Here is a 22,559-nt window from a genome sequence, read left to right as displayed (position 1 = left end):
TAAACCGACGCGAAAATGGTAAGAAAATAGGAAAAGAGAATGCAACGGACGTAATAGTATTGAAGTCCCCAGTTCGTCAAAAAATGACGCGAAAGATAAACCCTCCGCGTCAACATATTGACGCATGGTCAAGTGTCGTCAAATATTGACGCCATGGGGTGAGACTGGGTTGTATAAGCACGAGTTTTCATTTATGCTTCAGCGTTGTTGTTCGCATCAATGTGCAATTACACATGCAGATTGCTACACTGTAAAAATTCAAGTTTAATTAACTTGAATTAACAATTAATTTCTTTTTTCTTTACTAGTGAGGAGTTGCCCTAAACTACAAAAATAAAGTTAAACTATAACTTAAACTAATTCATCCCCATTTTTTATAATTTATAGTCAACTCCTCACTAGATTATGTTTTATTAACATAGTTCAGGAGGAACACGTCAAAATAAGCTACTCAAGTGTCACCAGCTGTCTACAATCAGCTAATCAACATATCTACCCAATAAAGGCAAGCCCATATATAATCACATTCAAACTCACCTAGGATTCTCTACAGTTTTCAGAATCCCTCCATCACCCCATCTCCTCTCACTCACCAGGTTACTCCCTAAACCTGGGAGGGAATACGCTGCGTCCGGGCCAATTATCAAAGCTCAGAGCCCTCTCCCTGGACAGCACGCCAAATATGTTTACCAATTTAATCAATCCGACTTATTTGTAAGTGTGTACTCGTGAATCAACCTTGAAGCCCTGTCCACACGTACACAGGTATTTTCAAAACCGTAGCTTTTTCTATGCGGTTTGGACGTTCGTCCATAAGCAAACCCAGTATCAGGTGACTGAAACCGAACATTTATTAAAACCCCTGCTAGTGTGAAGATTTTCAGAAACTGGTTGCGGCGTTGTCGTGTAGCCGTAGAGTTTTTGGCCTGTGACGTTGTTGTTCGTGCCGAGGTGAGACTCTGCAATGGCTTCTGATTGGCCAACATGGCTTTGCGGTTAGGGACATATCACCATCTGTTGGTTTGGCACGCTCTCGACAGTGCTTCATACCATTTTTTTGTCTTCGTATGGGAAAAACTCTGTTTATAAAAATACACGTGTATGTGTGGACTAGGCCCCGTGTTTAAAATCACTTATCAACTTGGTCCATCTTTGTGTTTACAGTTGCAAGCAGAAATGTGTATAAAGAAATGCGACGCATATTGTTTTGACCTGACGGCAGGGTTTCCAGCACTTATGGGCATTTCACACGGTATGCAGCAGCGGGCAAATTGCCGTGCGCTACTGCTTTTCCTGTGTAGTGGAAGCGTTTTGTGCAGCATTTCATGCAAATATGTTTATCTTTAATGGTGCCTGCCATGAAGAGACATGTCCATGGAAGGGGCATAATTTTGGGTTAACTTCTGTAACTGCCCCCGTTTTGCCGCTTTCCGCAAGTCTTCTAATGACAATGAACTAATCACTCGTGGATGCCACATACCGTGTAAAACGGCATTATAGTCTGCATAGAATCAACGCATTGTTACATTTTTGGAAAGGTGCGTGTCAGGCTACATCGCAGCTATGGCGTAGGTCCTACGCAGATCTACAAATCACGCTTAAGTTCTTACATTTTTGCCAAACATTTAATTTTGTATTTCAGTAAAGTCAAGAGGGTGAGTACATGTTGAAAACATTTTCATTTTTGGGTGAACTATCCCTTAAAATCTTTAAACGCTGTGCTTTATAATTCATTCAAAATTTCTAAATAGAAATATCACCAGCGTTTAGCCTGTTTGAAACAAGAAACCGAAAATCACTATAAACTATCTCCGAGTCTTTCCCAGAAGCTGTTGGAAAGAGAGTCGGGGTCAAATGTCCTCTAAAATAAGATCTGTGAAGCCCTGAAACTACTCCAAGAGCAGCAGCCTTGGCTTGCTATGATGCCAGAACGCCCCTAAAAATAAAATAAAATTTCAGTCCTGACTCTTAAAAAACTTTCACACTGTCCATGGTCCAACCACCAGCACCCAGCAGTGACCTTGCAGATCGTATTGCAAAAATGGCTTGGACTGTTCACGATGATTGTGCATCAGCTACAAATACCCAATTCATCATGTATCAAATTGCATGCGTGAATTTACTAGCATAATTGTGTTTATCAGGTGGAATTGTTTCATTTCCAAATTACTTTAATCACATTTCGAGGTTAGCGAGAGAGAAATGTGTGCTCAGAACTAAAGCAACTAAAGCAGTCAGAACATAGCAATCTATCTAGTATATTTATATCTATTTCAAGCCACCAGTTAAGCAACCTAAATACCAAAATCTCTTCTGAGGCCAATTTTCAAAGTAAATCTCTTTAATATTGTGTTTAAGTTTGTCCGAATCTGGGAAAAAAATCATGGCTTGCGCAAAGGGTCATTGGTGTTGAATAAACTTCCGAATATTTGGTGCAAGAGGATTCATGGTCCATCAACTCTCAGATGTCCAGATGACCCTAAAGAACATCCATCTGGTCAGAGACTGTTTGAAACGTCTTCTCATCTTCCTGTAAGGATCACGTGTGCTCTTTTGGGCCACATGTTTTCTTGTAACAAATACAGAGATGTATACACTTCAATTTCTATGCATCTCTGTGTAAACGGTCAATTGCATTTGATAAGCCCTGTGTTTTCACGTCATTATCGATTAAGATTTTATGTCTTTATGCTTTTTAGTAGATGCTTGTTCAACTGAAGATGTAGGTACTTACAAGCTGAGAAAACATGAGCACTGTAGTAAGTCTCACATAATTCTGACATTTGAGAGCAGCAGAGCAAAGCTCTTTATGCTTTGAATATGTCATCACAAAATTCTCATCTGCCATCTTACAGTACTGTTATTTTGACAGGTTTCCTATTGCATCTAAGCACCTTATCACATCTTCTCTTTCTCAATGGGTTTAATCTTCATTGAACTGGAAGACGTTGAGATCCCTGCCTTAGGGTGCACTCATACAAGTAAGTCTCACGACAAGTCATGTTATAGTAACAAAAATTTTGATTAATTTATTTGTGTTTGATGACACGAATTTCCGCTGTTTTTCGTGTCTCTGGAGATTAATGTCTTTTTCGTCCTTCCCAGCACGAATTTCTATCAATGGATATTCGTGTCTGTGGCACGACTTTCTTTATCGTGTCATTTTGTATTTTGTTTTCTCATAGTTGTTTTCTATTTTTTACCATTGTCGCTTGGGGTTTGGTTTAGAATCACTTTCTGCGACTTTCTAACCCAAACCCCAACTCTAACCCCAACTCCAGTAGTCCAATAGTTTTAAAAGCGGACAAAAAACATGTAGAAACCAATGCATAAAATAACATCCTAACGCAAACCCTGAATCTAACCCTAACCCCAAGCGACAATGATTTAAAAATAGGAAAGAACGATGAGAAAAAAATAAATAAATAACACGATAAAGAAAGTCGTGCCACAGATAGTATGAGTGGTGAACAGGAAATGATCTTAAAGGTCCAGTTCTTTTGTGTTTACAGTGCGCAATATAACATGTGTTCATGTTTCACGTGTAAAAAAGCGCTATTTTTCACGCAATTTACTTATCTGTATATCGCTATTTTCACTGTCCTCAAAACGGGCTGATGTCTTCCTTGTTCTATGAAGTCCCTCTTTCAGAAATACATATCGAGTTCTGATTGTGTAGCTTGTTTAGTGTGTTGTGATTCGATATCAGTTTAGCTTGCCGTTAGCTTAGCTGGCAACTGACGTATTCCTGTGGGCGGAGTTTAGTCAAAAAACTGTTCTAGTCGTTAAAGCAGGAAGTAGAGAGCTGTAGTCCAAACTGGCCGTTCGCTGTAGGCTTTAAAAGGGGAATTCAGTTAAAGAAAGTATGTCGCCTGGCAGTGAACTTTGAGCTTTATCATTTTACAGGTATTATTTATGCTATTATAGCAACATTACACACTATCTAGGGTTTAAAAAATGAGATCAGAAAGAACGTGACCTTTAAATCTGCCATTCAAATCGAACATGAACCCAGAAATACGTCTCGGACAAGAACTCTGTCATGTCAGATATTGAAATCAATGAGTAAAATCAAACTTTGATGCACCTAATCTTATATTTCAATGAGACTTTTGTCTGGATTTTACAGACAGGGTTACATATGACATGCCAAAATGTCTGAGAACATGTCAAGCTCTTCAATGCTGCATGTTATTCTGCAGACTAAACACACCATGTGATCTGAAAGCAAGCAGTAAATGAGTTTCCTTTCCATACTCAGTTGGTCGTCCACCCATTTCCTCAAACATATGGAGAACTTCCTTTGACTCAACATCTTTAGCTTGCAAATATTAGTAAAGTAAAGGTCTGTCGAAGGCTTCCATTGACCGCAAAGGATGTGCCCTCTGATCTTTGCCCTTGCACTGTCAATCGGGTTTCTGGTTTGTGTTTCCACGGTTGCTCAAGTTGATGTGTGACCCAGGAAAGATTAATGAGAAAACAGGGTTCGGTTTCACCATAAGGAAAACCGATTTTGACCAAAACTGTACCTTTGTCTGATATTTACTAGCGGTTTTGTAACGGCAAGGCGTAGACAAGTACCACGTGGAAGTGATTAGATGAGACTGAAAAAAATAAAATATGAAATCTGATCATTGTCTTATACTTGGACTGAAACATGAGTTTAAGTACTTTAAAATCCCAAGCACATGTGTGGTTGAAGACATTACAGCGCAAAGGGACCTCAGTCAGAATCAATCAGCTTCACCGACTTTTCTCATGACATCCACACAGACCCAAAGACAGATCGTATATCTGTAATTCCCAGGGAACATCATCTTACTTTTGCTTATGCAGCTTTTATATAATCTAGGCTGTGTAACTTAATATAATAATGACATATTTGTTTGTTTACATTGTACGTTAACGCAAGAAAACCAGTCGCTTCCCAACAACACCGAAATGTGCCCACATCATTCACATTAGACAGCCAGACATGCTGTGTTGAAACGTAGTGCTGAAACGTTCCTTCAATTCTCTTTGATGTCCCTGCGGTAACTCACGCCCATGAAGATTTGATTTCATTGACCTCTGCAGTATTACAGCTCACATCTACCATTTTCAAAAGAGCAACAACTTCACACCACTTGACCGCGACCTCTATCTTGTTATGTCGCTTGAGGCACATCCAGTGCAGACGAGTCAAAAGTCAAGTATGGCCAAAAATAATCTGTTTATGGGAATCCTAAAGATGTGCTCGATGTTTATGCCCATAGTTGAAGTTTTTAAAGTTCTTATTAGCCAACGACACAGCACATAATACAACCTAATAGAGGGGCTTCAGCAGTATATGATGTAACAAGTGACACAAACTCTCTATGTGTACAAATGTGTGAAAAAGTGACAAACTAATCCTGTCGAATATAAACATTTCAGGATTAATTTAGCCCAACAGCTGGGTTTGTCCCTTTTGACCCAACACTCGGTTGAAAATATCAGTCCTTAATATTTAAATGTCGTTCTTATTGTCTCGCAAACAAGGCAAACTGGAACCCTTGCACAGTTCACCTGTGACACAACTACAGGCATTGTTCAAATGATGTCAAAGATTATGAGGGTCCCCTAGCTACGCTCCCCGTCATTATAGGGTTGAGAATTATTTTAGACAGAAATCTATTGGATTATTTTATTGCGAAATTGGGACAAATAATAGACTGTATCGCTTTGTGGCAGCGCAGCACAAGAATTTTAAATTAATGTAGTATTTTAATTTGAATAAAAACCAGGGGACCATCTAATTTATATTTTTGTGCTTTAAAGGGGGGCGTTCAATGCTTATACAGTAGGAGGTCCAGGACCACCCCAGCCACCCCGGAATTCGAACACTGACTACAGGTCAAAAAAGTGAATAAACAATACTCGCAATTTATGTATCAAAAATGAGTATTACACTCTAAAATTGAGATATTAGCAGTCGTCTCTTATTATTTCATATGCAAAATGAAAGTGCATTTAAAAACAACCGGGACCTGGGAAAAGTCCTGCAAAACAATTGTGTTTTTTAAATGCTTGAATACTTTGTGTGCAAACCTCTTTTTTTGCATCCAGAACAAATTAATTGCTAGTTTTGAGTTTTTACTCTTTTCAAAAAATATATGCTTATTGAACATGAACTTGTCAATGCAAGTGGGTGATTCTCTCAAAATTAGACTTATGAGGCGTCATGAAGCATTTTGATAAAAAGTTAAGAACTTTTTACAAACATGATTTCAAATGACATCATACAAACCAATTTTGTTGTTTTTTCCACATTTAAGGGGAAAATTTTTCATTACCGCAACGTGTCCATGACTGGATTTGGGTTCTTTGACATGGAAATATTTATAATTAAAAAATAAAAAAAATAAAAAGCTTCAGTGCATGTTATAATATAAACATTTACAGTATAAGAACCATGTGGTATTTGGTGATCATTGGTAAATGTAGCGAGAAAAAAAATTCTCATCCTCCGCAACAATTTTCAATTATTGTTTAAGCTCTCAAGGAACTAACATTTTCAAAGAAATTTATTGGAAGGGACATAATTGACTGTGACACTCAAGCTACCAGGTACGCAGTTCTTATTTTTTCTCTCCAGATAAAAGTTGAAATTTTGTTTGTCATAGTACCTAGACAACTTTTTAGTTCTCATTACCGAACATGAGTTTGTAAATGCACATATTTAATGTAATATCATGTTGCGGTAATGATCATTTTTGATGATAATGTAAATAATTCTATAGGAAATATTTTTAAATCCTCTAAAAATAATGGTTATATTAACTTCAGACCTTAATTTTATATGTGCAAAAAAATTGGCTTCAAGGGCTTTTTAAAAAATTCTGATGCTGGACATCTTTTAAGTCTGGATTTCGTGAGAATCACCCAAATGCTATTTATATCAGAGAACCTCTCAGATCATTTCATATGTGAGCCTGGACCATAAGGGTCATTTTTTTTTAATTGAGATGCATCACCCGAATAAATAAGCTTTCCATTGGTGTATGGGTTGTTAGGATAGGGCATTATCAGGCCGAGATACAAATATTTGAAAATCTGGAATCTGAGGCTGTTAAAAAATCAAAATACTGAGAAAAATCACCTTTAAAGTTGTCCAAATTACGTCCTTAGTGACACATATTACTAGCGATAAACACATTTTAGTATTATGATAGGAAATTTACAAAATATCTTCAAGGAACATATCTTTACTTGATTTTTGGCTTAAAAATCATTTTGACCCATACAATGTATTTTTGGCGATCATTTTGACCCATGTATTTTTTGCTATTGCTACAAATATTCCCATGCTACTTATGACTGGTTTTGTGGTCCAGGGTCACATATGAAAATGTTCATAATATGAGATAATATAATGATCATAATCCAGGTAGAATGTTGAAATGCTCACTGATTTCCAAACCTTGAAACTGAATCAGTGTTTTGCAAATGTGCACTTACTGCCTCATATCACATACCAAGCCCACGGTCAGTATCATTTGTAACTCATTCAAAGATCTGATTATCAATTGTCCCTTTTGAAATCAAATTTTTTTGTGTTTCTGTTTATGTGTCTGCTGATCTTTGACATCACATTGCCATTTGTTTACGTAAGGGCTCAATTTGGATTTTTGCTATACCTACCAAACAGGTCAGTAGGGAGAGACACAATGAGAGAAGTTTGCAGATAGGAGGGATTTGTCGCTCTCAGGGGAGGACAGACTGACATAACCATTCAGAAAGAGGCGAGATTGTTTACTGCAGGGTTAAAGGGAATTCAAAAAACAAACATCCAGAGCAATCGCAAAAACCCAGAAGGCAACGTAAGGGTCATAACAAGATATTGATAAATCAATGAAACCTTTATCTATTATATAAATCTACGTTTGATGGACTTAAGTTTCAGTCAAACTGGTTATTGTTGTGTCAAGCAATTCTACACTGTCAGAAACAATGGTAAAAAAAATGGTCATTTTCGGATGGTACACTTTCAAAAAGTACACCTAAAGAGTTCATATCAGTTCCTCAAAGGTATCGGGATCATAATATTAAAAATAAAATGGACCAGTTTTTTTACTACCATCAAAAATATATATCCGAGTAAGCAAATTATTCCAGCTGAACGGAACACATGACCTTTTGACTACACCTCTGGCGACCACTAACCTCTCCTAACACGTTTTTACTGGCTACATAAACCTTCGGGGCCAAAGGCAACAGCTCAGAGTTTGTCCTTCCTCCCCGATGGGCTTTAAACCGGCTCCTCGCTCTGATTTTTAGGGGCAGAGGAAATGGGTTTCAGCACAACAGCATATCCAAAGGAAGTGATTAATTGCCAGCGTCTCTTCCACAACACGTCCCGCTGAGCTGACATCCTCCTAGAGGTAAGCAGTACGCCATTAAAATCACCACAGGAATCTATATCTAATGACCTATGTTTTAAAGTTAGCATACGTTTAAGCACCTTTGAGTGATGTTTGTAATATTTACCATTGCTATACTGACCTACCATGATTGGGGTGACACTTAACCAGATGGTTTAATCTCACCAAACCTGTCAAGGGCACGTATGCACTTCAAAAATGTTCGGTGCATCGGGTCAAAAAGGGCTGTTGGGTTAAATGAACCCAGAAAATATATTTGACCCAACAATGCATTTTCTGTTTTTTTACAAAAAAAAATTTGAGAATTGTCCTTGTATGAATAATGAGAATATGCACTTTAAAAAGCACCTATTTCATTGCTAAAAACAACGTTATTTTGTGTATTTGGTAAAATACAATGTGTTTGCGTGGTACATTTTTGGAGCTCCAGATTTCACTCTCTTACGGATTTGAAAAGCTCTGTGTCCCTTATTGGCCAGCTAATCTGTACGTTGTGATTGACGTCAGCCAGAATTATGACGTTAGCGGAAGGAATTATGATAATGTAGATCTTGTCTACATCACCAATCCCAGGAAGTAAACTGTTGCCTACAACCCGTAGAGCTGCACGATTAATCGTCAAAAGATCGGGATCTCGATTCGACCAAACGATCTTAATTTAGCATTTCGACGATTCAGGTAATTATATTTTTAAGGAGGAAAGACGCAGTTTTGTCAGATCTCTCGACAACACGCAATCACAGCGGCCGCGATGACGTCTTCACATCTCATTTATTATTGTGCAAGCCAGATGTGCTCGTGTCCGCTCCACTGGTACAGTGGATGCTTTCGCCGAGAAGTTAGACAGAAAGAAACAGAAACTAAAGAGAATGAGTGAGGCAGAGCAATGCGCAGGTACGTCCGATAAGAACCTTGATGTTGTTTCTACCCAGTCTCCTGAAGATGCGTATATATAGCACGAAGTGTAAAAATCGTGCAATACATACGCCAAATTCCACTTTACGCCAGTCCTTCCCATTCACTTAAATGATGCATCTTTTTTGTCGTTTTATTTATTGGTTTCTCAATTTTTTCTGTTTTTTAAACCATTTTCGCTTGGGTTTAGGGTTAGATTTTAGATTTGCTTAATGAGGTTATTTAATATTCAGGTTTCTCCATGTTTTTGTTCATATTTAAGCCATGGTCGCTTGGAGTTGGGGTTAGAGTTGGGGTTATGTCATTTTTATATAACAAAAAGTTGTTCTAACCCTAAACCCAAGCGAAAATGGTAAAAAAAATAGCAAAAGAATTGAGAAACCAATAAATAAAACGACAAAAAAAGATGCACCGTTTAAGTGAATGGGAAGGACTGGCGTATCATATGCACGCCAAAGTGGAATTTGGCATATGAATTGCACGATTTTTACACTTCGTGCTATTTATACGCATCTTCAAGAGACTGGGCTGGTTGTTTTAGTACCAAAAAGAGGATCTTATTCCGGATCTTATCCCTTCCGAAAGGGTTTTTAGCACAGGGGGAAACATTGGCTGCGTCCGTCCAAATAACCACACTTGCTGTCTTTGCACTTGACTGCTTAAATTACGTTTTCTTGTATTTGGCCCAAGTGTAGTGGGCGTGAGGATTAAGTGTGCATGTAGATTTATTCACCCAATGGACGTTCACGCTGCCAGCGAGAACATCAAAAAACGCTCAAATGCATTCTCTGGAAATCTCTCAAGCGGAGGTTTCTTGTCACGGTTAATCCGTGTCATGTCTTGTCTCTGTTCCGATTGTTATCACCTGGACATTCATTGATTAATTACCTGCCTCATCACACCTGTTTGTCATTTAGTCTGTGTGTGTATATATACCTCTGTCTTCTGTTTGCTCACTGCTGGATCATTGTCATTGATACCCTGTCTGCTCCTGTGTTAATGTTCCTGTGTTCCTGCCTTCACCATGTCTGCCCTCGTGTTTTTATTATTAAATGTTATTTATTTTGAACCTTGCGTTTGCGTCCTGTCCTTACAACCCTTCTGTGTCGTGACAGAATGATCCAGCCAAACTGGACGCAGCAGGTTCACGGAGGGCGGCTCCCCCAGGAGTTTCGTCGAGGGGGAGTAGTGACATCGGGGTTCATTCCCCATCAGCCCCGATGTCTCTTGGGGACCACCGTGAGCGATCGCTCGCTCCTGCGGGAGGAGGATCGGCCCAGGCGGTCCCCCAACGGTTGAGTCGTCGTCGACGGTCCCTCGGAGGACCACCATCCTGCTCGCAGGGGGATCCGGAACGGACCACGCCCGATCATTTCCCCGGGGTGGCTACCGAGGGTCTCCGTTTCCGCGAGGGGATGGGAGATGATTTCCGGGGGCATCTGATCGTCGACGATTCCCAGGAGGGGGGTAATTCGTCTGCCTCTGTTCTCGGAGCGATCGCTCCGGTTCTCCTGGCGCAGTCCGGCCAACCGTCCTGTTGGTCTCATCCCGGCGGCTGCCGGCTTCGCCAGGGTCCCCAAGCCCTCCACCCCTCCCTTGGACTCTCGCTACCAGACTTTGTTTTTGTTGTTTTATGTGAGTGTCTGGTAGCCACTCGTAGAGGGGAGGGTAATGTCACGGTTAATCCGTGTCATGTCTTGTCTCTGTTCCGATTGTTATCACCTGGACATTCATTGATTAATTACCTGCCTCATCACACCTGTTTGTCATTTAGTCTGTGTGTGTATATATACCTCTGTCTTCTGTTTGCTCACTGCTGGATCATTGTCATTGATACCCTGTCTGCTCCTGTGTTAATGTTCCTGTGTTCCTGCCTTCACCATGTCTGCCCTCGTGTTTTTATTATTAAATGTTATTTATTTTGAACCTTGCGTTTGCGTCCTGTCCTTACAACCCTTCCGTGTCGTGACATTTCTACCTTCCGATTTGTTGGCGCCGAACGTTTCCGCCTTGCGATTGGTTGGTGCCGAACCGCGTCATAGCTCATTACTATAAAGTAATGTTAATCCATGTCTACTTAAAATGTATATTTTAATTTTTTCTTTAAATAAAATGAATACATAATAACTCTACAATTAACATTAACTGAATTTAAAGATTATGTACACTTATCTGAAACTTTCAGAAGCATAATTCTTTGCACCTGTAAAAACTAATGTTAAACTAATGTTCAGGGCTTGTACATCTTTAAAATTAACAAAGTTCTTGAGAATCGTGAGAGAATCGTGATCTTAATTTTAGGCAAAAGAATTGTGTTTCTCATTTATACAGAATCGTGCAGCTCTAACAACCCGTGTGTTTCTCGTAGTCCAACAAAAGAGATTGACGTTGGAGACGATAACTTGCACCATCATTTACGTACTTTGGGGCTTGTACCTTTTGCATATCGTTAACATGTACTAATACACACTTACACACCAAAGGAAATGTAAAATCGCGAATTGGACCATAGCTGCTCTTTAACAATACTGGGTTATTTTCAACCCAACTTTGGGTCAAAAAGAAAGAAGGAGATCCTACCTATTTTTTATTTTGTAGCGAAATATAACCCGGCATGTTCCTGACAGGTTTGTAAAATTCCTCCAGATACTCTTGAAGGCTACATATACAGTACTGTAGATGGTAATGTAATGCTCCTTTCATTAAAAACACAGGCCATTAGAACAACCAATCACAGATCAAGACAAATGTTACTATAACATTTACACATGTTATTATTTGTAACCCCCACACGCAGAGAAGACCCTAGATGATAGATCTGTTCCTGTTATTGCATGTAGAGTCGTTCTCTATCAAGACTAATCCTTTCAATGACAAGATAATACTCTTGCTTTCATCCCCATGAGTGAAGATTCAGATATTACTTTTTAATCAAATCATAGCCCTATACAAGACCGAGTAAATCTGACTTTGACAATAATGTCATCTTTGAATTATGTTTCGAAAAAAAATTGTGCTCTTTACATGTCAACATGCTCCAATACCGCTGCCTGGACTGCATTGGATTGAATCTCTAAAAAAAGACAAACAAATGTCCACCGAACCAAACCTCCTTCAATTTCCCCGAAATATATTGCTAATGCAATAAGCCAAGAACGGAAGTGGTAAAATAACTGTAATGCACAGACTTAAATGGTTTCTTGCTTTTATAATGGCGCCAAGTGAAATTGTTCAGTATCCTGACTGTATTTGCGGTTGCCAGGGAAACATAGTAATTTTGCGCATAAAAACAGAGTGTGAGGTCACAAGTGTGCATTTTATAACAACTATGAATGCCGTTCATCCAATTAGAATATTGAATCTGAACTGGTTTGTCATTATGATATTATAAGGGATGATTATAGGCGCATAATCCAAAAACCATATATGATATTATAATAGATAATTACAGTCTAAAAATCCAAAAACAAGACAGCGAATGAAAGTATTGTACTTTCAGACTTCACTGGTATGCATTTCTCCACAAAATGTACATTGCAACTGCGAAATGCCGTGCTTCAGCTGTCAACATATCAAAGTCAAACAAACCACGCCACATACTAAAGCTCAAGTCTGACAGATCAATCCAAAATGTTTTGACACATTCCAAATACCTACAGAGAAAAACAAACACGTATGGTGTCCCTTCATTTTTTACTGCATTAAAACACTGTTTGTGTATGCAATGCACTCTGTGGGTCAATAAAGGTATGTCTTCATTGACCTTGGCTGTCACCTTGTGTTGATAAGAGAATAAAGGTGTGTGAGGTGAGGGATGTCACGGGGGAAATTCTGGAGTAATTACTGTGAGTAACAAAGGCCTACTTTATTTCCATTTCACATCACATAACGGGGAAGTGAAGCATAGGTGGTAGATGGGACCAGACAGCGAGTTTGGTACGGTGGAGGTCTCCCCCCGGTCCCCCGCCGCTAGGAAGGCCATGTATAGTGATTAGAGACGTCTGATTGGGTATCTCTGAGAGCAGAAACCCATCAGCAACTCATCAAGTACTTTATCCATCTCTATCAGTCTCTCTCCTTCTCTCTCTCTCTGTCTGCCTGTCTCTCTGTTACTGTCTCTGTTTTTGTCTTTCGTTCTGTGACAACCAGTGGTGGCCGGTGACTTCTTTTTTCGAAGGCGCACGATGCGAAGTTCGTCACAACATGTATGAAGCCTGTCATGTGTGTGGTTCGTAATTTCAAAATATGTGTTCTGCGCGTCGAGTGATCCTATGTGCATTATAGTGTTGGGCGATATGCCCCATTTTGAGATTGTCCTATCGTCAGCCTGTGAGATCGGCGATACACGATAGTATCGGGGGGCGGGGCAGTAATTTACTCATTTTTTTATTTGTTCATTTTTCACTCGTTATAACAAGTCCCTTGATTGGTGGACATAAAAAAAACAAACACCGTCATGACCGCAACCTTCTTAAAACTGATGCCATTAATGCGAGCGCGTCATTAAAACCCTAACGATGATTACTTAATAACTGTAAAAACATGCATCTGCGCACGCACGCACACACACGTGCACGCACATACAAACAATTCAATGCATTTGTTTAGTGCTGTTGCAGAAGGCTACACGCGTCAAGCAGTGGTGCTCTCAGAGGTTCCTTTTTAAACACATTGGTCCAGCGGAACGCAATCATATTTTAAACACAATCATATTTTAAACACGAGGGATGTGTTGCTACAACTCATTGAAATGCATATCATAAACAGGATTAATAGCACAGCTCTCTGCACGTACGCGAGGGTAAGAGAGGCGCCAATATGCAGCGGGCCATATTTTAAACAAAAACTAAAGTTTGCCTCAGGTCGCATGAAACGCATTAAACTGAACAAATACATACGGATTACTACTTTAGTTTATGTTTAGACTTCGGACAGATGCGAGAGCGCGTGCACGTGAGACAGAGAGAAGCGCAGCTGGATTTAGGTGCTAGAAGGAGTCCAAGACGCGCGCATTAGGTGCAGGTACGTGCAAGAAGGAATTCTCTATTTACAAGCTCTCCATGTAAAGTGCAGCCCACAAACCCGCATGCAAGGAAAAGCATGCAAAACTGTGATGATGATAATAATAACCATTCGCCAACTATCGTCATGACTATCGCCATGAAAGCCTGCCATTGGCGATATGTCTGAAGATCGTCGATACACGATACTATCGGCACAACCCTAGTGCATTACGTGTCTTGTCAAAATAAGTGCCTGCTGCAGACGTGTCTAAATGGTTTATAATAAAAGAGACGCTCGCGTTTGCCAGATACTCGCATAATCTCACGTGTAATCAGTGTTTACTGAACGTGAGCGTCTCTTTTATCATAAACCGTTTTGACGCGTGCCGTGTGCAGCAGGCACTTATTTTGACAAGAGTCGTGATGCACATGGTTCACATGACGCAACAAACACATATTTTGAAAACACGAGCAACACACGACACTCCGAACACTTATTTTAAAATTTGCGCCCCTTGGAAGAGCAGTCACGAGCCAATTTTTTTATTTCACCCGTTCCTGCTCTTTGATCTTGTATGAGCAAATGAGCTATGATGATCTGTCCATGTGTACATACTGAACATGTTAGCATTTAAACTATGTGAATAAAGTAACATCTACCTGATCTTTCAGAAAATCCTACGTATTTAATGAGGCGGCCAATTCATATGAATGCGTACAAAGTAAATTGAATAAAAACAGAAAACATTAATGATACCCCAAACTAACTCTCCTCCGAAAATTTAATGATACAAATTCATACAAAGTAACCACCTTAAAAAATAAGTACAAATTGCTATGAGATATCTCTGAAATGCTCAACCTAAAGCTACACGTATAAACGTAAAATTTTTACGCATAGGCAAGGGTCCACGTCCAGTGTGCATGAAGCAAATTTCGAGAACATAATAGTATGTGCGCACTGTACGCGCACCGTCAGATTTTGTAATCGCACATACTACTGAGTAGTGCAAAACACTTAACTCTTTCCCCGCCATTGACAAGTTAACTCGTCAATTAAGAGAAAACGCTTCCTTGCCAATGACAAATATTTCCGGGAAACCATAATACTGCTATTATCCACCAGGTGCTCTTCCGCAACTTATAAGCTGTATGTCCGTGTATGTTTTGAGGATCGCGCTGAATGGGATCTCTATCAAAAGTCCTTCATAAAAACGGTAATTATCTCAGCCTTTTGCTTAAATTTTTTTTTTGAAGAAATCTACCCATATCTGAGAGGTGTTACAACGAGAACAAATGAAGGTAGGATAAAACGTTTTTGTTTGAAAGCGGAGGGTCTGTTTTTTTTATTTGATATATTGTAAGTTTATATATTTAAAGACATGGGGCCCTATCTTGCACCCAGCGCAATTGACCTTGTCAGTGACGCATGTATCATTTCGTATTTTGCACTGGCGCACAGCGGGTTTTTCCCTCCACAGACGCACGTCGGCAAACTAGGGAATAAACTTGCGCTCCCTGGGCGGTTCAGCGCAAAAAAGGAGGCGTGCTCCGGCGCAAACCATCCCTGATGCTATTTTGCAGTTTCAAAAAACAATTGCGCTACTAACAAAAAAAACCTAGTCTAAAGTCAGTGGGACGTTGCGCGTAGTTCATTATGCTATTTTAAGGGCGCATGCTTGACCATAATGTATAACGTGCACAATGCGCATTGCTTATCTAATCTACACAGATGCAACAGTTATTTTTGCAAATCATAAATTGTTACAATAAAAAATATAAGATAAGGGAAATCATGAAATCATAAATTGTTACAATAAAAAATATTGATACATGAGATAAGGAAAATCATTGTGGTGAGCATTGTGGTGATAGTTTTTATTTATTTTGTGTGGCAGCGTTAAACAATTATCATGCAAATAACGATTAAAATATTTTCATAAGTTTGTTGTGTTGCTGTATTACGTTTATTTTATCTAAATAATAATTCAAATGTTTTCATAAGAAACCTTCATGTATGTGAACTTGATTTGTAAGTGTACTTTGGGGTTGGACCTTGCTTGCGTTTCTTGTGTCCAATTTCAAAGCCCCCAAACCCTTTCAGCGGTGAGGGTGGACGCAGCGATGTCCTCCTGTGTGCCCGGTGTGCCCGATTTATGCTGGCAAGCTTGGGATCCCCCCGTCTCCTGACATCATTGTAGTGCTTGGCGCAGCTGATGAGACAATTGCGTCTATTTCCTCTCACGCCACAAAACAACTTCTCTGTCTTTGACTGCTCTTACAAGAACGTCGGTCTCCTCGGCTGTGAACCGCTCCTGGCAAATCCGTCATAATAATAGCAACCCGCCATGGAACTTGCGCCCTTGCGTTTAAAGGGAATGTTGGATAGCGTTCTGATTGGTTTATTTGACGTTACGCCCAAACCACACCTATGAATAATGAACCTACTTCAGACCAACCCCTTTTTGATTTGCGCCCGGCGCAAGACTTATTTCTCCCGCCGGGAAAATAGCAACAGCGCCCAAGATCCGCCCACAAAGTCACTTGCGCTTTGCGCTTCGTACTTGCGTTTCAGATCGTTAAAATAGGGCCCAAATAGTGTAAGAAAAGGACAGCACTCACAGTTCAAATTGCAAAATAGCGTTTAATCGGCAACAACGATTTGGCAATAAACGCTATTTTGCAATTTGAACTGTGAGTGCTGTCCTTTTCTAACACTATATGACATTATTTACATTGAGGGATTCAGCACCCAGTTAAATTTATATCAATTATCAGTAAGTGTGAGCGTGATGTTGCATACAAGAGTAATTATATATTTAAAGAAAAACATTTTCTGGAATGCTTTCAACTTTTGTGAACATCATGAAAAATGCTGGCGCTGGCAACTTTTTAAAACAATGCTGGTGGGGAAAGAGTTAATGTAAAGTAAGACCCCCCAAAAAAATATTTAAAATATAAAAACTTTTAAAAGTAAACCTTTTTCTACTGCCATGTATCCATTTGTCTGCTAAATGAATAAATATAATTGTATATTATAGCCCACTACATGCAAGATCTCTTATTCTAAGAGTTCACTACATCACTATGGTAACCACAGCCTTGATTTTCAGTGTAGTTTTATCATTGTGTCTCACCTCATCTTCTTCAGCCATCTTCTTAATCTTTCTGACCTCAAACAAAGCAGACACTTTGTCTAAAACAAAGCAGAGGGAGGGTCTCAGCATCTAAGAGCCACTCGCAATACTGCGGCACGCCATGAAGATAATCAGGCAGGGATGCCTTTGTTCCTCAGGAGCGATGGGGGTATTTGACTTAGCATTTTTTGATGGCACGCATACAGTGCTCATCTACATAGTAACATTATTTATGTATGTTTGCATGTATATCATATACAATAGCAATGCTTTGCTGTGAACACTGTCTATGGATACTGGCAACACAACATACAGTAAACACTTTCCTACTACAACATGCAGATAATTTTCAGTGTGATTTTATCACAGTGGATCACTTAACAGTCTTGGGCGAGATATCAAAATATTCTTTCGTGAATTTTATTCAATATAAAAATCTTCACATTGTCTTGAGAGGCAGATACATCTTCTGAGCTAAGACAAAACAACCTTTGAGCACTAAAAAAATGTAGTGGATGCTCTTGCTTTTTATTAAACCCACACGGGAAATTGCAAACATTAATGTGTGAGGGACAAATGATTTAACCTCAAATGAAAACAAGAGTTTGCCTGAAAGGATAAATATCTTGCCCTGTTTGTGATTGCTGTCCTGCATTGCGTGAGTGGATGTCTGTTATTGTTGCTCTTTCAAAGAAAGCGACAGGCAGCAGAGGATAACTATGTTTTGATTATATGAGGCTGATATTGTTGCGAAAAGAAGATTCGGAAAGAGTCACGCTAAGGTTATCCTCCTATCTCAACCAAGCGTGATCGGCTCACTCGCACGGATCGGATAACATCATGCTATCAGTGCCCATGTAGAGGTTTGGGATTACACGTGATGAAGAATTTAAACGTGTATTTTATTTGTTTATTGCGACCGTCTTTCACTTTGTTTTGCACAATTTACTTATATATATAAAACATTTGGGATTCAAAAACTTTCATTTTGTTTGGATTAAAATAAAACAAAACAAATGTTGCTAAGTTACAAAATGAAGATTTCCGGGCTAAATGTGTGTCACATGATTTTGACCATGTAAGCTTTTGTATTTTATTCGCTAAAATATGGATGTTCGGTTTTACATAAACTTCTGGAGTCAAGCTATCTTTAATCCTTAAGACAAAGAGAGACAAAGGAGCAAATTTATTTTTATATAAATGTTTATTTCTACAAAAAAATAGATGCTAATTGGTATGCTAATATTTGTAATAATAAAAACTGTGATACACTCTGAAGGGGATCGCACACCGGCCGCGCAGCTCAGCGCCGCGCCACGTTGAGTCTCGTCTAGGACAACTCGGAGGTATTGTAAACCGGAAGTGCACATTAAATAGCGCGAGCTTCGTCAGATAGCGTCTACTTCAAAATGCAAAATATACGTTAGCAGCCAATGTTAATCGTTAATGATTTGGGACAAATATTATGTAATTTAATGTTAAACTATGCGAGTGGCGCCGGTGTGCCTACACTCATAGAAAACAATGTGTTAAATTTTTTTAGAACGGCGCGGCGCTGAGCTGCGCGGCCGGTGTGGGATCCCCTTAAGAGGCCAATCACACCAAACTCATTAATGGCAGTTGCAAGCACCTTATTTGAATGTTTTTCTACAGGCAGTGAGCGTAATGCACGCTGTTTAAGCTCGCCGTTTAAAACATGTTTGGTGTGATTGAGCCCTAAGGGGAACGCCAAATGCGGTATAAATGCGTGGAAACACAATGTGCGCCACACTGCCTTTTTTGGTAACTTTAAAAAAAGAGCAGTGCGGCGCGGATTTTTATTCAACCACCGATGCAGCTGTCCTGTCAATCAAATATTGGAACGTGAGCGCTCTTTTGCGGTCATATTTGCAGAAATTTTTAAAAGAAGGCGCTTGCTCTGACCTTGATCGAGGTGTACAAACACAGGAGACAGTAAGTGACTGCAATCCGGTAAACTGTAAACTTCCATCACTACAACGGCGTAGGCCCGCTTCTCCCCTCGATTGGATAATGGCGGCAGTGGCTAAGTGGTTCATGTAGGTTGTCTACAAACCGGAAGGTTGGTGGTTCGATCCTCGGCTCCACTGGACCAAGTGTCGAAGTGTCCTTGAGCAAGACACCTAACCCCAGCTGCTCCCGACGAGCTGGATGGCGCCTTGCATGGCTGACACCGCCGTCGGTGTATGAATGTGTGAGTGAATGTGTGAATGTGAGGCAACATGTACAGCGCTTTGGATGGCCATAAATCTGTTAAAAGCGCTATATAAATGCAGTCCATTTACCATTATGGAAAGACGCGAATGACGTTGGGTGCTTTCAGAGCTTTATTTTTTGCTGTGGCATGCATAAACAGCACGCATGACGCTCACTCCCCATAGAAAAACACTCAAAAAAGGCGCCTGCAAATGCCATAAACGCTTTTGGTGTGATCGGCCCCTAATAAATGCTGGTTTGTTATTAACCCATGCTGGGTAAATATTAGACAGAACACGCCACTGAGTTAAAAATTACCCAATGCTGGGTTTTTATTACCCAACCATGGGTTGAAACAACCCAGGATTATGTCATTTTTAACCCAGTGGTGTATTCTGTTCAATGCTTACCCAGCATGGGTTAATAACAACCCAGCATTTCTTAAGCCCAATTTATAGTCGTGCGTAAGCTCTACACCGTAGCTACGCTATACGTTATCCGTACTCTCTGTGTAGCCTAACGTGCACCTCGCAAAATTTTTACAGCACGTCAGTTCTGCGCGGACCACAAACGCTGTGATTGCCGTCAGGTAAAAAAACTGCGTCATAGGTATTTATGTTTGCGACGGTGAAAACAAAGATGAACCAAGTTGAGGAGTGATTTAACTCAAACTGCAACAAAAGTCGCTGTTTATTTAGTTCCATAAAAAATAAGTCTAGTTTTAAGACAAAATTAACTAAAAAATGTTTGTGAACATTTTTCTTGAATTAACTGTTTAAGAAAAAAGTAAAAAAAGTTCAAGATTTTTTCTTAACCCATTGGCAGATTTTTTTGCTTGTTTTAAGCACAAATTCCCTTAAATTTTATGTTTTTTGTCTAAAAACTAGACACATTTTTCTTATTTTTATTTTGCTCATCACGAAATGCATCTTAATTTTAGGATTTTTAGATATTTGTACTGAAAACAAGACAAAAATACTAAGTAAAAAAGGGACTTTTTACAGTGCAGTGGCATAAATTTTTTTTTTATAACATTTTTTCCTTAAAATTTTAACGATTATTTCAAATTTTATAATATATATGAGATTTTATTTAATGACTATATAATTATACCTGAGATGCACCTATACAAAATGTCTGTGCAGACAACGATTTTCGATTTTTAAACAATCGGCCACTATCCATCAATTGGAAAGATTGCTTTGATCTGCCGATAAAAATTATATGCTGATACATCAGTGCTTCCCTAATTAATATTGTATATAAGTGTTTTGTTATATTGGTTTTGTTAAAGATAAATAATGCATTAGTGTATCTGTTCATCTATTGGACAAAAAATATAAACACAATGGTGTTATTGCAAGATATAATGAATCTGCCAGGTCTAGTTTTCTCAGTGAAGTTAGGTTACATATGTGTAATGAAACACAATGCTAATAGCATTGGCAGTATGCTAATGACAGTAAATGCTGAGTTTCAAAAGGTCACTTGCTCAAATGACCATTCAAACAATGTGTTTGGCACTCATGTTGGAGACTGCTCTATGGTCTATGAATAAATCACAGTTATGATGTTATTATGTGCATTAACATTCAAGTGTTGAATAAAGACAAAACACCTTCAATTAAAGTAGGCCAAAGTTAAGATGAACAAAAAGCATATGCATCTAAAATGTAAAAAGATTTATATGCTCTGGGTTTTGTGAGTTTCCCTTAAGTGCTCTAGCTCTCATCTGTTTTTTTGAAATGCTGTGTAAACACAGTCTGCAAACCATTGGAGAGTAACTTCTCCTTCATCATTCAAATGAAGAAAGATTTCTCTGCTTAAATACGGGTTGTGCATGCAACCAGAAGTCACTGCACCGCGATGCTATCAGGACAAAAGATTAAGTCGAGTGGCTCTCTCTGGTCCTCATCAGGAGCTGTGATAACTAATGATATCAAAACAATGTACAATCTCAGACGGCAATCTAAATTAGCGGCACAAATCACAATCTGAAACACTGATGAGGCAAGAGGCAGACAGAGCTCAAGAAAAAGGGTGAGACGGCAGCCCCCTAGACATTTCAAGCACATACCCCGTCTCAAGTTTCTCATGAAGAGGATCAGAGAGACACCACAACATGCTCATCCCTTTTCCTGCACATTCCTGCTATGCAGAGCTCACGGAGTGGCACTGGGATCCGTTTTCAGCATCAAACAAGACTGCCAACAGGTCTGTCGTCAGCTGGACTTAGCTGCAGGGCCGGAGAAACTTGATCTTCAGAGTATTGGTTGGGAGGGGTACAAGAGTGAAGACAAGAGAAGAGTCCCTCTTTAAAACTGTAGGGAAAAAGGAGGAACTGAGGATTGTGGGAAATTTAAGTGGCACCTAAAAAGGTGCGCAGATTCCAGGTCGCCCATAATATTACGGGTCACTAACCCCAGGAAAGGGTCAACGAAATGACAAAGTTGCACAACAGATGAATTACTCCAAAGCGCTTCTGTGTCCCCTCAACCCGAACTTGATCCCAAGTCAACGACAGTGATCCCATGGAATGACATGACACACACTCTTCATTTAGTAGCTAAGGTCGCGATGTTGGTCTTGTCATTGAGGAAGTTCACTCGGGCATTGCTGAGCACATCCTGTGGCTTTATTGGGATGCTAAAGCGAGTTCTTATCTGACTGATCAGCTTTGAAAAGGGATAGGGAAGTCAGCTCACCATCTGCAGGAGGCTCAGATTTCATCACAACTTGTTGCCCGGTACTAAATAAACTCTGGCATGCTGTGTGGACACTCTATCCTTGTCCAAAGGGCCGCTGACCCCGGTGAGGATCTTAACACCCAGACCCCCCTACTCTATAGCCCTAGGAGGAACAGATTCGCCTGGTTTCTGCCCCCTTGA

Source organism: Misgurnus anguillicaudatus, chromosome 8 (assembly GCF_027580225.2).
Source record: "Misgurnus anguillicaudatus chromosome 8, ASM2758022v2, whole genome shotgun sequence".
NCBI classification, from domain to species: domain Eukaryota; kingdom Metazoa; phylum Chordata; class Actinopteri; order Cypriniformes; family Cobitidae; genus Misgurnus; species Misgurnus anguillicaudatus.
The sequence above is the reverse complement of the archived record's forward strand: the minus strand, read 5'-3'. Positions refer to the sequence as shown.